The sequence below is a fragment of the Chrysemys picta genome, chromosome 22 (assembly GCF_011386835.1).
Source record: "Chrysemys picta bellii isolate R12L10 chromosome 22, ASM1138683v2, whole genome shotgun sequence".
Taxonomy (NCBI): domain Eukaryota; kingdom Metazoa; phylum Chordata; order Testudines; family Emydidae; genus Chrysemys; species Chrysemys picta.
This window is the reverse complement of record NC_088812.1, coordinates 19436829-19451536: the sequence shown is the minus strand read 5'-3', so window position 1 is coordinate 19451536 and position 14708 is coordinate 19436829. Positions and strand designations below refer to the sequence as shown.

Below are 14708 nucleotides of genomic sequence, written 5' to 3'. Positions count from 1 at the left end.
ATCTTTTTCATCAGCTCCTTGGTTGTTGTTGTTTTTTTAAGCCAGTTTTTATCTTAGATCTTGCAAACTACTTAATAGATTTACTTAAAAATCCAAAGAAAACTCAAGCTTCACTCAGAAATTTTATCCTGAAAAAGTGGGAATGAATACATAATTTTTCTTTAACAAACACAAAAATCACCAAGTTGAAGCCCATTTTAGTGGAAACTTTAACTGAGACATCACTACTGCTCTACCATACTAAGTTGCTCAGTCAGATAAACATTTTTATTAATCTCCAGTACAAATGTGCCTTTCCTGGAACTGTACCTTGGCAGGGTGTGAAGGATTGTGTGTTCCACTGAACCCAAGAGCTTTGCCACAAGGAGTTTTAACTCATAGATTCATAGATTCCAAGGCCAGAAGGGACCATTGCGATCATCTAATCCGTTCTTCTGTGTAACACATGCCAGAGAATGTCCCCAGAATTAAGCATCCAAACTTGATTTAAAAACTGTCAGCAATGGAGAATCCACCATGAAACTTGGTAAATTGTTCCAATGGTTAATTACTCTCACTGTTAAAAAAATTACACTTTATTTCCAGTCAGAATTTGTCTAGCTTCAACTTCCAGCCATTGGATCATGTTTATACTTTTCTCTGATAAAGTGAAGTTCCCATTATTAAATATTTGTTCCCCATTTAGGTACTTAAAACTGTAATCCAGCCACCCCTTAACCTTCTCTTTGTTATGCTAAATAGATTGAGCTCCTTGAATGTCTCACTATAAGGCAGGTTTTCTAATCCTTTAATCATTCTTCTGATTCTTCTCTGAAACCTCTCCAATTTATCAACATCATTCTTGAATTGTGGGCACCAGACTGGACACAGGATTTCAGTAGCAGTTGCACCAGGGCCAAATACAGAGGTAAAATAATCTCTGTACTCCTACTCAATATTCGCCTGTTTACGCATCCCAGGATCACTTTAGCCCTTTTTGACCACAACATCACATTGGGAGCTCAAGTTCAGCTGATTATCCACCATGATCACCAAATCATTTTCAAAGACACTGCTTCCCAGGATACAGAACCCCATCCCCAAAAACGAGAAGGAGTCTGGTGGCACCTTAAAGACTAACAGATTTATTTGGGCATAAGCTTTCATGGGTAAAAAAAACCCCACTTCTTCAGATGCATGGAGTGAAAATTACAGATGCGGGCATTATATAATAACACATGAAGAGAGCTTAAGAATTGTTTCTGCCTTTAACACTCAGATGCCCAACTCAGGTCAGCAGCTATGCCTGGGAGATGAATGAATTTCGTCAAATTGGGTCTCTGACCTCCTCCGAGAGAGCAGTAATCACTGCTCTGTGGAGTCATTCTTCCTGTCTGAGCCATTATGAATGACAAGGGCTAATTGTTGAGCCAGAAGAGAGTTTCAGAATGACTCTGTAGCCTGCTGGTTAGAGCATTGGTGTAGGAAGACCCAAGTTCAAATCCCTTCTCCACATCCCAGAAAGGGAGGATTTGAAACATGTCACATCTAGGGGATGCAAATATGTTTCCTTACCCTGGGCTCTAAAATGCTTAGTTACAGCTCTTGATCTGATGTGTGAAGCACCCACAACTTCACCAAGAGAGGGAAGTCTAAGACGGAGCCTCCAGGCTGAATGGTGCAGGTTTAACTTCTCTCACTTCGCCACCTCCTTTTGTGGACCCACTCTGGCCATGCCTGGCAGAGGGGCACTAGCTTTGATCACCATCCACCACCCATAGGCTTGGGAGCAGCCCCCCCCCAAAGGACATTCCCTTCCCCAACTGCCTTTGGGCCTGTCATGTGTTGACCTGTTTTGATTGTCCAATTCCCTGCAGAACCTCCCAGGCAGAGGCAGACAGGATTGCCTCTGCCCTGGGGAAGCTCGTTGTGGGGTAGGTTTTGCTCCTGCCTGCCTCACAGGCTTTTTGGGGTAAGGTGCCTCATGCTCCATGCATGGGTGCTGCTCAGACAGGTGGTGTTAAGCCTTGAGGGAGCTGGTGGCAGTGTACTGCACTGTGGGGTAGCTGTAGATAAGGTCAATGTCAGGTGCTTTCCTCTCCCTGTCCCAACTAAGGGCCATTGGGATTGGTTCCCACGTAAAGGGATGTGGGTGTAGCATTAGCGTGTGGATGTTTGTTTCTTCCCCTGGTGGTATCTCCCCTTCCAAGCTGGGTTCACCACCTCCAGGATGTGTTGGAGCTCATCACCCGAGTTTCCTGGAGGGGTGTTGGGAGAGTCAGTGCTCCTGTTCCACTCAGGAAGTAGAGGGCCTTGCTTGCAGTGGAATTTTCCTTTCCATTTCCCCAGTCATATGATTTCTCACAACTTTTAGTTTCACGCCTCGCCCCAGTCTCTTCTAGCCAGGGTTCAGCTCATGCAGCATCCTTCTCTCTTCACTTCAGCAACTGCCTTCGTAGGAACCAAAGCAGAGTTGCAGTAGTTGCTTCATCCCAGAAAAGTGAACTGGAACTTCTGAAAGCTGGTAAGGTAAAAGCAGTAGAGTCCTCAGTGAAGTGACTGTGTACAAATGACCCTTCTTACTCGACAGGTTTGCTGCACGTCTTCATTTCAGATCTGCAGACAACAACCCCTCTTAGTCCTGGAGCGAATTCTGTGGCTCTAATTCTGCAGCTGCTCCATGCACAAAGCTCCCACTGAAGTACATTGAGGTTCTAGCTTTAGCACATCACTTAATCTGTGCTATTTATAGAGTGCTCATCACTTGGTGTGCACAAGCAGGTGAGCACCTAGGCTCTTTGAGCGTGTGATCTGGCTTCTCACTCTCTGGGGCAACAGGAGGCAGTTCAGTAGCCATGGCCCAGGCAGGTCTTGGACTCTCTGCCAAGCTTTCCATGAGTGCACAGCGTGGTGGTGAGTTTGGAATGTGGGAGCTGGAACTGAGATGCACCAAACTCCTGGATGCCACTAAACATCCATTAGCAGGGATCAACGTTCAGTCCCTACTGGGCTGGGCTGTATTCACCCCGTCACCTCGCAGTGAAAGGCTCTGCAGCCCATTAGCAATGTGGTGAAACATCCAGTCCCCTAAAAAGTGCTAATTTATGAGAGGGCGCACCTGTATATCACATCACAAAATAACTATGTTAGAAGAATGTCAAAAGTTAAACCCAAAACTTAGGAAATGTCACTATTACAATTGTTCTTATAGGAGGACGCTGGAATAAACATAGTTCTAGACATGGTTTTATATTGTGAAATAGCAAATTTAGTGGTAGTTTGAGATGTTGTTTGAGTCATTGTTTGTTTGTTTGTTTTCCCGCTTTATTTTGGTTAATCAATTGAAGGTCTTTGGGCAGAGTGGGCCCGTGCTGAGTGCCCTTCCTGCAGCTCAAGAGTGGTGGAGACCCCACCTGCAGGAAACTCCATAAGGACAGGTCAGAACTCAAGGAATGAATTTCTCCTGGAAGGCAGCAAAGCCTGGTCCTGGGGAGTGTAACATGCACCCTCATTTCAGCACCGTGGGGCCAGTTACAGTGGGATTACATGAGCACACATTATATTTTTTCCTGCCTGGTCATGGTCTGAGTTTAAATCTAGGATCTTTGGGTCCGTAGCACATGCCCCCTCTCCCACTTGCGCTATAGGAGTAACTGGCAGAAGAAGCTGGCTGTTATTCTTTATGTAGATCAGCCCACATTTAACTTTTGACATTCTTCTAACTTAGTTATTTTGTGATGTGATATACACGTGCACCCTCTCATAAATTAGCACTTATTAGGGGACTGGTAACTTCCGGTTCTCAGTGTTCGCCTCAGTGGCTCACTACAGTTCTCAGTCTAGTCCCCTTACTTCAGGGACACACTGTGGTCTGATTTAGCCACTCTCATCATCGGCTAAAGGAGGGGGGTAAATCTCTTAGTCTCTAGTGGCCTCTTTGGGCATGAAGGCAACAAGCTAGACCCTGCAAGTTGGTCTTTCTACCCCTAGCGGGGGAGAATTGCAGGGGGATTACCTCTCCCTGCCCTTTGCCGCTTTACCAGCAGGGTTCTCCCCTGGTGCCCGATGGTGTCCGTACTTGTTCAGTTCTCCCACAGCGCGTCCTCCTCACACAGCTCCTGACGTGTGCAACTGACTGACTGGGAGGCTTTTTTTTTAATTGGTTCCAGCCAGCCCTTGATTGGCTTGAGCTGTCTCAATCAACCTACCTTCCTTAACTGATTTCTAGAAGGTTTTTAATTGACCCCAGGTGTCTTACTTAGCCTGAAGTAACGGCCATTTGGTTGCCATGGCAACAGGGATCTGTTCAGCCTGGGGCTAACATATCTGTTTTTTATCTCCAGGCCAAATCCAGACTGCCAGGCGCTTTTCAGTGGATGGTGTGAGCAGAGACAATGTATGGGCGGGGCATGCGGAGTCAAGCACCCCCACCTTTTTCTGGGACATCTCTGGTGGGGATGCTCAGAAGTGAAGAGGCAGCACTCCCACTGTAGAGGCACTCTCCATGTGTCCCGGCAGCCTGGGGAGGGATGAAGCAGCAGGTTGCCGCCTGAGCTCCTCTCCCCAATACATGAGTTTGTAGGAACTTTATTTCCAAAACAAAATGACCAAAACACAAAAACATTGTGCAAGTGACGTCAAGGTGGCAGGTTTGAGTGGATTAGTGCCTGTAAAACTGGTCAAGAGACAGAAAGCAAAGAGTAGGAATAAATGGATAGTTGTCATTTTGATGGATTGGATCACAGAAACCCCCTTGGGGCTGCCAACTGATGTGCCAAGACTACTTCTGCCCCTGATTTCTTGCCCTGGCAGCTTGGGACTTCAGTGTCCTGCCCGGTTTGAGCCAGACCCGCTAGCCTGCTGCAAACCCAGACCCAGGGTCTGAACCACGTCCCCTAACAGCTGTAGGCTTAAACTGAAAGCAGCTTAAGAATTGTTTCTGCCTTTAACACTCAGATGCCCAACTCCCAATGGGGTCCGAACCCCAAATAAATCTGTTTTTACCTTGTATAAAGCTTATACAGGGTAAACTCATAAATTGTTCACCCTCTATAACACTGATAGAAAGATATGCACAGATGTCCCCCCCACCCCTGGTATTAATACATACTCCAGGTTAATTAATAAGTAAAAACGTGAATTTATTAAATACAGAAAGTAAGATTTAAGTGGTTCCAAGTAGTAAAAGACAGAACAAAGTGAATTACCAAGCAAAATAAAATAAAACACGCAAGTCTAAACCTAATACAGTAAGAAAACTGAATACAGATAAAACCTCACCCTCAGAGGTGTTCCAGTAAACTTCCTTTTACATACTAGTGTCCTTCTAGTCTGGGTCCAGCAATCACTCACACCCCCTGTAGTTACTGTCCTTTGTTCCAGTTTCTCTCAGATATCCTTGGGGGTTGTGAGGCTATCTCTTGAGCCAGCTGAAGGCAAAATGGAGGGGTCTCCCACGGGTTTAAATAGACTTTCTCATGTGGGTGGAGACCCCCTCCTCTCTCCTATGCAAAGTCCAGCTCCAAGATGGAGATTTGGAGTCACATGGGTAAATCACATGTCCATGCATGACTCAGTTTTTACAGGCAGCAGCCATTGCCCACATGCTATCTTGAATGTCTCCAGGAAGACTTCTTATGTGGATTGGAGCCTTCCAAGATCCATTGTTCGTTAAGTGTTTCTTGATTGGGCACTTAATTTGCACATTCCTTTCTCAAGAAGCTGACCAGATGCTTTACTAAGGCTACTTAAAAATCAAGCAAGTACACAACCAATATTCATAACTTCGAATACCAAAATGATACATGCATACAAATAGGATAAATAGATTCAGTAGATCATAACCTTTACAGAGATATGTTACATAGCATATGTAGCATAAAATATATTTCAGTTATGTCATATATACATTCATAAGCATATTTCCATAAAGCCCTATGGGGTGCACCGTCACACCCACCCCTAACTCCCTGCTCCCGCCTCTCTTCTGATTGGCAGATGGGACAGCCATTTGGGAAAGGACTGCACAGCCTGCTAGTCAGGTCACGTGTTACCACTGCAGTGGCACAGCGAGCCCAAAGGGAACCTGCACTGGGGGATAAGTCCAGGCAGCACAAACCTGAACTGCATATAAGAACTGGCCCCAGATTAAAGGGAAAGAGGGATGTTAATCTGAGATTGGAAGGGGCCTGGAGACTGACTGTGATTGGTGGGCTTTGAGATCTGGGATTTATTCCCCACTCCTATTGATTGTGCTTTCCAGTGGCACTGGGGTTCTGCCAGTGCTGATGAACGTGGTGGCATAAATCCATGCGTTGGAGCAACCCCGGGGTGCATTCTTGCCCCTCCAAAAGTGGAGGAGAGTTTGGAGCCGTCAAGGGAGCGCACGCTGTACAAGGCAGCTCTGTCCTCTATCCCAATGCATCAGGATGGCAGTGGCCACAGAAGGAGGTGGAACTGCCTCCTCTGAATCTTTCCTTATCATGGGACTAGCTTAGGGCAAGTGCCACTAAAGTCTTCCACAGCAGTTCCCTATCTTCTCCTCTTCTCCAGGGCCATGACACTGGCAATGCCAATGAAGTTGCTGCTTCTTTTGGAGAGTCGTTGCTGGTTGGACCCTAGCGAGAGGTGTGAGCTTATATGTAACTGGCCTCTCTGCGCTTCCTAAACTTTTGATCTACATTCATTGGTGCAGGCTAGTGTAATATTTTATGACCTTTTACCCACTTCCCAACAAATTGAGCTCAGATGAGTGGTAGGCGTGCTAGACCCTGTTTATTACAGCAGCCCCTCTCCCTCCGCCCCATGCCTGCTGATCTTTTCATTCCCTCTCTCATATCCTTTATCAATCCACAACTCAATTGGGAATACGTAAATGCCTCCGCTTGGCTCCCAGTGATACCGCTTTCTGCTGTCTGTATTCATGCCGAACATCACCTTACTCTGTGAGTGCCCCCAGTGATTTCAGTGGGACTAAGGTCTATTCAATCTGAGCAGAAATGTCATAATTGGGCCCTGATTTTCTTCAAATGCTTTCACTTCTTTCCACAGCTCTATTCCATAGCTTGTCTCTCTTCCTTTTAATGGTTGTTTCTGAATCAGAGAGTATATCATTTTCAAAGCATCTGGCCTATGGAATCCTTCATGTCTCAATCCAGAGTTTAGGATATTTGCCACAGACAGAGACAAACACCTACAAGATCTTTATCAAGCATTCGTAAAACTACAATACCCACCTGGGGAAGTGAGGAAACAGATTGACAGAGCAAGACGGGTACCCAGAAATCACCTACTGCAGGACAGGCCCAACAAGGACAATAACAGAACCCCACTGGCCATCACATACAGCCCCCAGCTAAAACCTCTCCAGCGCATTATCCACGATCTACAACCTATCCTGGAAAATGATCCCTCACTCTCACAGACCTTGGGAGGCAGGCCAGTCCTCGCTTACAGACAACCCCCCAACCTAAAGCAAATACTCACCAGCAACTACACACCACACCACAGAAACACCAACCCAGGAACCTATCCCTGTAGCAAACCTCGTTGCCTACTCTGTCCCCATATCTACTCTGGCGACACCATCAGAGGACCCAACCACATCAGCCACACCATCAGGGGCTCATTCACCTGCACATCCACTAATGTCATATATGCCATCATGTGCCAGCAATGCCCCTCTGCCATGTACATTGGCCAAACGGGACAGTCCCTCCGCAAAAGAATAAATGGACACAAATCAGACATCAGGAATGGTAACATACATAAGCCAGTAAGTGAACACTTCAATCTCCCTGGTCATTCTATTACAGATTTAAAAGTCACTATCATTGAACAAAAAAACTTCAGAAACAGACTTCAAAGAGAAACAGCAGAACTAAAATTCATTTGCAAATTCAACACCATTAATCTGGGCTTGAATAGGGACTGGGAGTGGCTGGCTCACTACAGAAGCAGCTTTTCCTCTCCTGGAATTGACACCTCCTCATCTATTATTGGGAGTGGACTACATCCACCCTGATTGAATTGGCCCTGTCAACACTGGTTCTCCACTTGTGAAGTAACTCCCTGCTCTCCATGTGTTAGTATATAATGCCTGCATCTGTAACTTTCACTCTATGCATCCGAAGAAGTGAGGTTTCTACTCACGAAAGCTTATGCCCAAATAAATCTGTTAGTCTTTAAGGTGCCACCAGACTCCTTGTTGTTTTTGCATTGTATCAGAGCATCTTGGCAAGACACCCAATTCCCGGCTCAGGGTAGGAGGGGCTATAGAGAGAGATGACTCTTCCCAACAAGAAAGAGTTAAGTAGTGCAGCAGATTCTATGCCTTGAGCTATAGCCCACTGGAGTCAATGGCAAAGCTGTCATGGAGTTCAGCACCTTTGGATCAGGCTTTTATGCCATTGGTAAAGCCAGTGAAATCTAGGAAGTTGTTCCAGATTTATGTGCGCGCTGGTAAGCACAGGCTTTGGCTCAGTGGCTCCACTTCCACACTTCTGTGTAATATGCAAATAGCTGCTGAAATAAATGTCATATTCTGAACAGAGATAAGAGGGTTATTGTTGCGTATGTCCATAAGTCAGAGATCAAGATGTGTTGGGAAGACATAAAGAGACTCATAGAAACCTAGATTTTTTAAAGTGACTTAACCATGCTGAAAGCACCAATATCTTTATCTAGAGTTGAACTTCCTTCATAACACAGGCACAAGACCCTCACCCAGTAATTTGTCCATTGAGTCCATGAATTCTGTTCAAGCGATAGAATATGATTTAGGAAGATATATTGCCCTGATTTTAAGACGTTACGTGATGGAACATCCACCATAGTAATAGGTAATTTGTTCCAATAATTAATTATCCTCACTAAGAAAAAGGTGCACCTCATCTTGATTGAGTTTATTTAGCTTCCAGCCACTGAATCTTATGCCTCTGTCTGCAGAATTAAAGATTTTTACCCTATTGGAAATCTTCGTCCCACACAGGCGCGTATATAGCATGTTTAAGTCACTTCTTGACCTTCCCTTGGATAAACTAACTAATAAAAATAAGATGTATCAGTAGAACTCATTATTTTCTGGGCCAGATCCTCATTTGCTGTCATTCGTGTAGCTCCATTGACTTCAAGCGACTTCAATGAAATTATACAACAACCTCGGGTCTGGAACTCAGTTCCTAAACCACAAGCCAATACTTGCTGTGCTAAAGAAGAATTTCAACTGTCAGCAGTAGAGCTGTGCAGAGGACAGTGATTGCCAGGGAGACGTTGTGAAGGTCAAAAGTATAACTGGGTTCAAAAAATAATTTCATAAGTTCCTGGATGATCGGTCCCTCAATGGCTATTATCCAAGATGGTCAGGGACGCAACCCCATGTTATGAGTGTCCCTAAACTGCTGACTGCCAGGAGCTGGGAGTGGATGACAGGGGATGGATCACTTGATAATTGCCCTGTTCTGTTCATTCTCTCTGAAACACCTGGCATTGGCCATGGTGGGAGACAGGACACTGGGCTAGATGGACCATTGGTCTGACCCAGTACGACCAGTCTTATGTTCTTAGGTGATGGGCTGCGTGATGCTTTCTTTTAAGATGGCTGATGCAGGTATCTGGATGTGGCTCTGTTTTTTGCCCCCTTCCTCTGCCTACACATTTCTCAGCTCTAGGACACTGCTGCTTCTGTAGGCCACGCAGCAGGCCCCCCAGCTTTAGAATTGCTTTTCCCCCTGCCCTGGGTCTGAGCTGTGTTCTGGGAAGGGGAGCGAGATAAAAACTCCGCTGTGGTTGGGAGAGGGCAGAAAGCGGGTGGCAGCAGCAGGAAGCAGAAGGGAGCAAATTGCATGGAAAAGAGGAGAAATGTTTGACTGGGTGTCATGGGTCTGAAAGGCAGCGAGCCTAGGGGTTAGGCTGTGATTCCTCAGACCACTTCAATCTCTCCATTCCTGAGGGAGCTCTGCTAGGTCATACGCATAAAATCAAAGGATCCTAGAAGGAGCCTGGCATGTGGTTGAAACTTGCTCATAGCTCAATATAATTATTACTTTTACAGTAGTAACTGGAGGTGCAAATTGAGACCAGAGCCGCATTGTGCCAAAGAATGCATGCACACCTACACCACAGTGACTCACTAACTCTCTGAGAACATGTCTATAACTGCAATGTAATCCCTGGGCAAGTAGAACTTGCATTAGCAGCCCCTGGGTTTGTTAACATAGGGTTTGAGAATCTACACTCATTTGTAACCCCAGGGTAGGGGCTCCAGCATCCACATGGCATTAAGGAGGCCCCAATCCAACCCCCATATCCCAGACTTCCTAGCACACTCCTCAAATGTGGGCACTCTATCTCTTTGTTCGTGGTGCAGTGTGGAAACAATTGATCATCCAGAGGACAAAAAAACTCAGCCTGTGGGATACTTTTGGCTGACTCCCAAAGCATGAGTCCAGTGTGGCTCTGTCTACACTGCAAACCAATAAAGAGCTTGAAACCTGGGTCTCAGCTTGACTCAGGCTCAGACCTTCTATCACTGTGGGGTCCTCAGACGGTGGGTTTGAGCCCTTGGTTAGTGCAATTTGTGTGTAGATAGAAGAGAGCTTGACTTGATCATGAGTTTGAACCCTGGGCTTACATTGCAGCGTGGACATACTGTGAGGTGTGTGGTGCTTTTGGTATTCACTGTTGTAATTTGCCATGCCCAAAAGTTTCAGCAATGGGCAGTGATTTTGGTAGCCTCTGTTTATGGGTGCCCAACTTCAGTCCCCTCGGTCCTGATTTCCAGAAACTCCACCACTCCAGCTGAGGTGAACGGGAGCTGTAAGTACTCAGCACTTAGGAAAATAAGGTCCAAGGTCTTTTACGTTGAGATCCCAATAACCGTGGCATTCACAATCAACGACTATCCTTGAAAATGTGTCTGTATATGTTTGGTCACCTAAATTACCTGGTCTTTAATTGTGTGACTCCTAAATTCACAAAGAGTTGTGTGTGGGACTCTTGATGTGAGTACTCAAGAAATATCAGATCCCACTGAGCATTCACGACATTCTCCCTTCCAACAAACACAGGTTGAATATCATTTCACGCACACAAATGTCTCCCAAAAAACAGAGGAGTTGGGCTGTGGATCTGATTGAAGCAAAATCACAAAATTTAATTGAACAAATATCTGTCAACGTTTTTGAACATTAAAACCCGTCCTGGTCATTGCTCATGAATCCATTGTTGCAGTGCGAACTTTTCCCTTTTATGCAGTAATTCTAAGCAATATTTAAATCAGCCTCTTACATCTTACACTGAAAAATCAATTTCAAAGTATTTTATTATAGGCACAGGGGAGCAAACCATCATTTAATAACCGACATGGCTTTTTTATGCACATAAGGCCTCTAGTCAGGAACGCATCTCTCTTCAAAGCAGCACCTAAATACCTGTTTAACTTTAAACATGTGCTTATGCCCCACTGAAGTCAAAGGGAGACAAACCTAAACATGTGCTTAAGGACTTTCTGAATCAGAGCCAATGGGCAGGTCTACGCTACGGGGACTGGTTGATCTAAGCTACACAATTTGAGTTACGTTAGTAGCGTAACCCAAGTTGACATGGCTTAGATCTACTTACCACAGGGTTCACACTGCGCTGGGTCGACAGAAGAAACTCTTCCATAGACTCCCCTTACTCATCTCATTCTGGTGGAGTACCGGAGTCAAAGCCAGAGTGACAGTCTGTCGATCCAGTGCGTCTTCATTAGACCTGCTAAATTGTTCCCTGGTGGATTTATCGCTTCAGCATTGCTCCACCCCGTAGTGCAGACAAGCCCTATGTGTGCAGAGAAGCCATTGAAGGATTGGGTTGTCCTATTATGGCACCCTTTGGGGAAAGATGGGCCCTCAATTTTGTCTCTATTGCTCTCCTCAGGGCGTCCTTCACATCCTTGTTCCTCAGGCTGTAGATGAGGGGGTTCAGCATGGGGATCACCACCATGTAGAACACGGAGGCCATTTTGTCTGTGTCCAGCGAGTAGCTGGCGCTGGGTCAGAAATACATGAAGAGAATTGTCCCATGGAACATAGAGACGGCCGTCAGGTGGGAGGTGCAGGTATAGAAGGCTTTGCGCCTGCCCTCGGTGGAGCGGATCCGCAGCACAGTCACAATAATTAAGATGTATGAGATGAGGATGGTCACAATGCTGATCACCTCAATCAGACTGCCAAAGAGGAAAACGAGTAGCTGATTGATGGAGGTGCCGGAAGAGGAGAGCTTTAGAAGTGGGTTGAGATCACAGAAAAAATGATTCAGGATATTGGAGTCACAATAGGATAATCTTAGCAAACCGCTGGTGTGTATCACAGAGTTCAGGAAGGCCCATAGATATGAACCAGCCACCAGCCGTAGGCAGTGCTTTGGTGACATGATGACCATATACAGCAGCGGGTTGCAGATGGCTACATAATGGTCATACACCATTACTGCCAGCAGAAGGCACTCAGCGATGACAAACAATATGAAGCTAAAATATTGGATGATGCAAGCTGTATAGGAAATAGCTTTCCTCTCGGCTAAGAAGCTCATCAGCATCTTGGGAGTGATGACTGTGGAGTAACAGGCATCCATGAGAGATAAATTCTTGAGAAAGAAGTACATGGGGGTGTGGAGTTGGGGGTCGATCCTGATTAAAACCATCATCCCCAGATTCCACACCAGGGTGATAATATAGATCACTAGGAACAGCACAAAGAGGGGGACCTGCAGCTCCAGACGATCTGTCACTCCTGTGAGAATGAACTCGGTCACTGCCGTACAATTTCCTCCAGCCATTCATTCAGCCTTGGGCGCTAGCTGCGGGATCAACCATAAAGGAAGGCATTAGTTCTTGTGCAAATGGTGTATGCTAATATAAAGAACTGTGGTCATATGCGTAAAGACCCTTTGAGTCATGAAATAGAACCTGGAACAACTGATGGGAAAACCCATCACTCCTTCACGTAAAGACCCTTTATCTCTAGGAAAGTGCATTACCCTGCCATTTAGTCTGATTTACACATTTTGACCTGTATTCTGTTGATATTTTAATTTCACTTATTAGTGTAGCCTCACAGACTCAGTGGAATGCCTCACATAAATAAAATTAAGGAATAGGTTCAATTTTGTGGGACTGGTACCTTAGACAGTAGTAGAATCCGTGGATCTCCATTATACCTGGGAACAATAACATGGTTAGGAGGAACGCATAGTTTGCATCGCACTCTGGTTATTGGTTAACAGTTTCCCCCACCGAAATATGCCTCCATGTTTTTAAATCATTGGCTACCAACTAGAACACATTATGCACATACTTTCATTGAGAAACTATTTCAAAAATGGAGCTTCTAAATGTATCCCTTCTGGACACTACAGCCATGCTGACTAAATCCTGTAGCTTCTTGTTCTTTGGCTGCTGAAAAAGGTAGTGAACGTCTAGTGTGATCATCAGGTATGTTTTTTGTGGCCAAAGATCAAGAAAAAGTGTGTGTGTGTGTGTGTGTGTGTGTGTGTACATATTCATGCACATGCCGTACATACACACACATGTCTTTCATTTCTTTACACACTCTTTGGTTTTGGCCAAATAGCATGTCAGTCAGTCGGCATTCAGACAAATATTACAAATAAGTGGGTTTTAGCCCACGAAAGCTTATGCTCAAATAAATTTGTTAATCTCTAAGGTGCCACAAGTACTCCTGTTCTTTTTGCGGATACAGACTAACAAGGATGCTTCTCTGAAACAAATAAAATGATTATTCAACTTCAAAGGCAGCTTGCTTAACGTGCACTTCTACAGAAGATAGAAAGGAAGAAGGACTTAACTTCTTTCATCAAATGCATCCAAGCAAAGAACAATAAGTCATTTAGGGCTTGATCTTGCATGGATCTGAGCATTCTTCCCTCAGTCCAGCAGAACATTTAAGCAGGTGCATATCTTTTCATAGAATCATAGAAAAGTAGGGCTTGAAGAGGTCATCTAGTCCATCCCCCAGTGCTTCTAAACCTTTTATTGTTTTTATTGCTCTCCCCTGGGCTGTCTCCAATCTATCTCCAACTTTCCTGAAGTGGAGCACCCAGAATTTTAAGCATGTTGATTTCAAAGGGGCTTCTTACATTCTTAAAGTTGCTTAAAGTTAAGCATGTGCTTCTATGTTTCTTTGGATTGGGGCTAACGTGCTCAGTGCCTTGCTGGTCTGAACTGTTCTTCTGGATGAGCTGAGAAGTTGGGAAATGTCTGTAGATCCTAGGAGTGCTGTTAAGCAGAACCACAAAGAAACTGGAGGGATTTGACAGTTTTATATGGCATGGTGTGTGGATGCGGATGCTTAAGGAATACTAAACATTATGCTTCAGGGCTTAAACCAATCTCTTCTCTAACTATGAGAGATCAGGGCGAGATGGGGGAAAGGGCTGATTATTCCACATCTGCCTATTGAAGGTTATTAAACCTTCTTTTGAAACATCTGGTACTAGTCACTATCAGAGACAAGACACTAGATGGAGCTCAGGTCTGATTCAATCTGGTAATTTCTGTGTGTTTATTCAGTGTTTCATAAAAAGACCGGTGAATCCAAATGCTTCTGCAGACCAAATTCCTTCTAAAGAGACAATCAGAACCAGAGATCAGATAGTTACATTCTAGCAAATTTCTATTAAGCTATTTCCTACCCCCACTTTTAAAGGAAGTACAGGATTGATGACCATAA

General features: G+C 45.0%; 1 pseudogene; it reads right to left on the bottom strand.

The window, feature by feature from the left end:
- Positions 1–11796: 11796 nt before the first annotated feature.
- Positions 11797–12795, bottom strand: LOC135977181 (olfactory receptor-like protein COR4; annotated as a pseudogene).
- Between the last annotated feature and the right edge of the window lie 1913 nt (positions 12796–14708).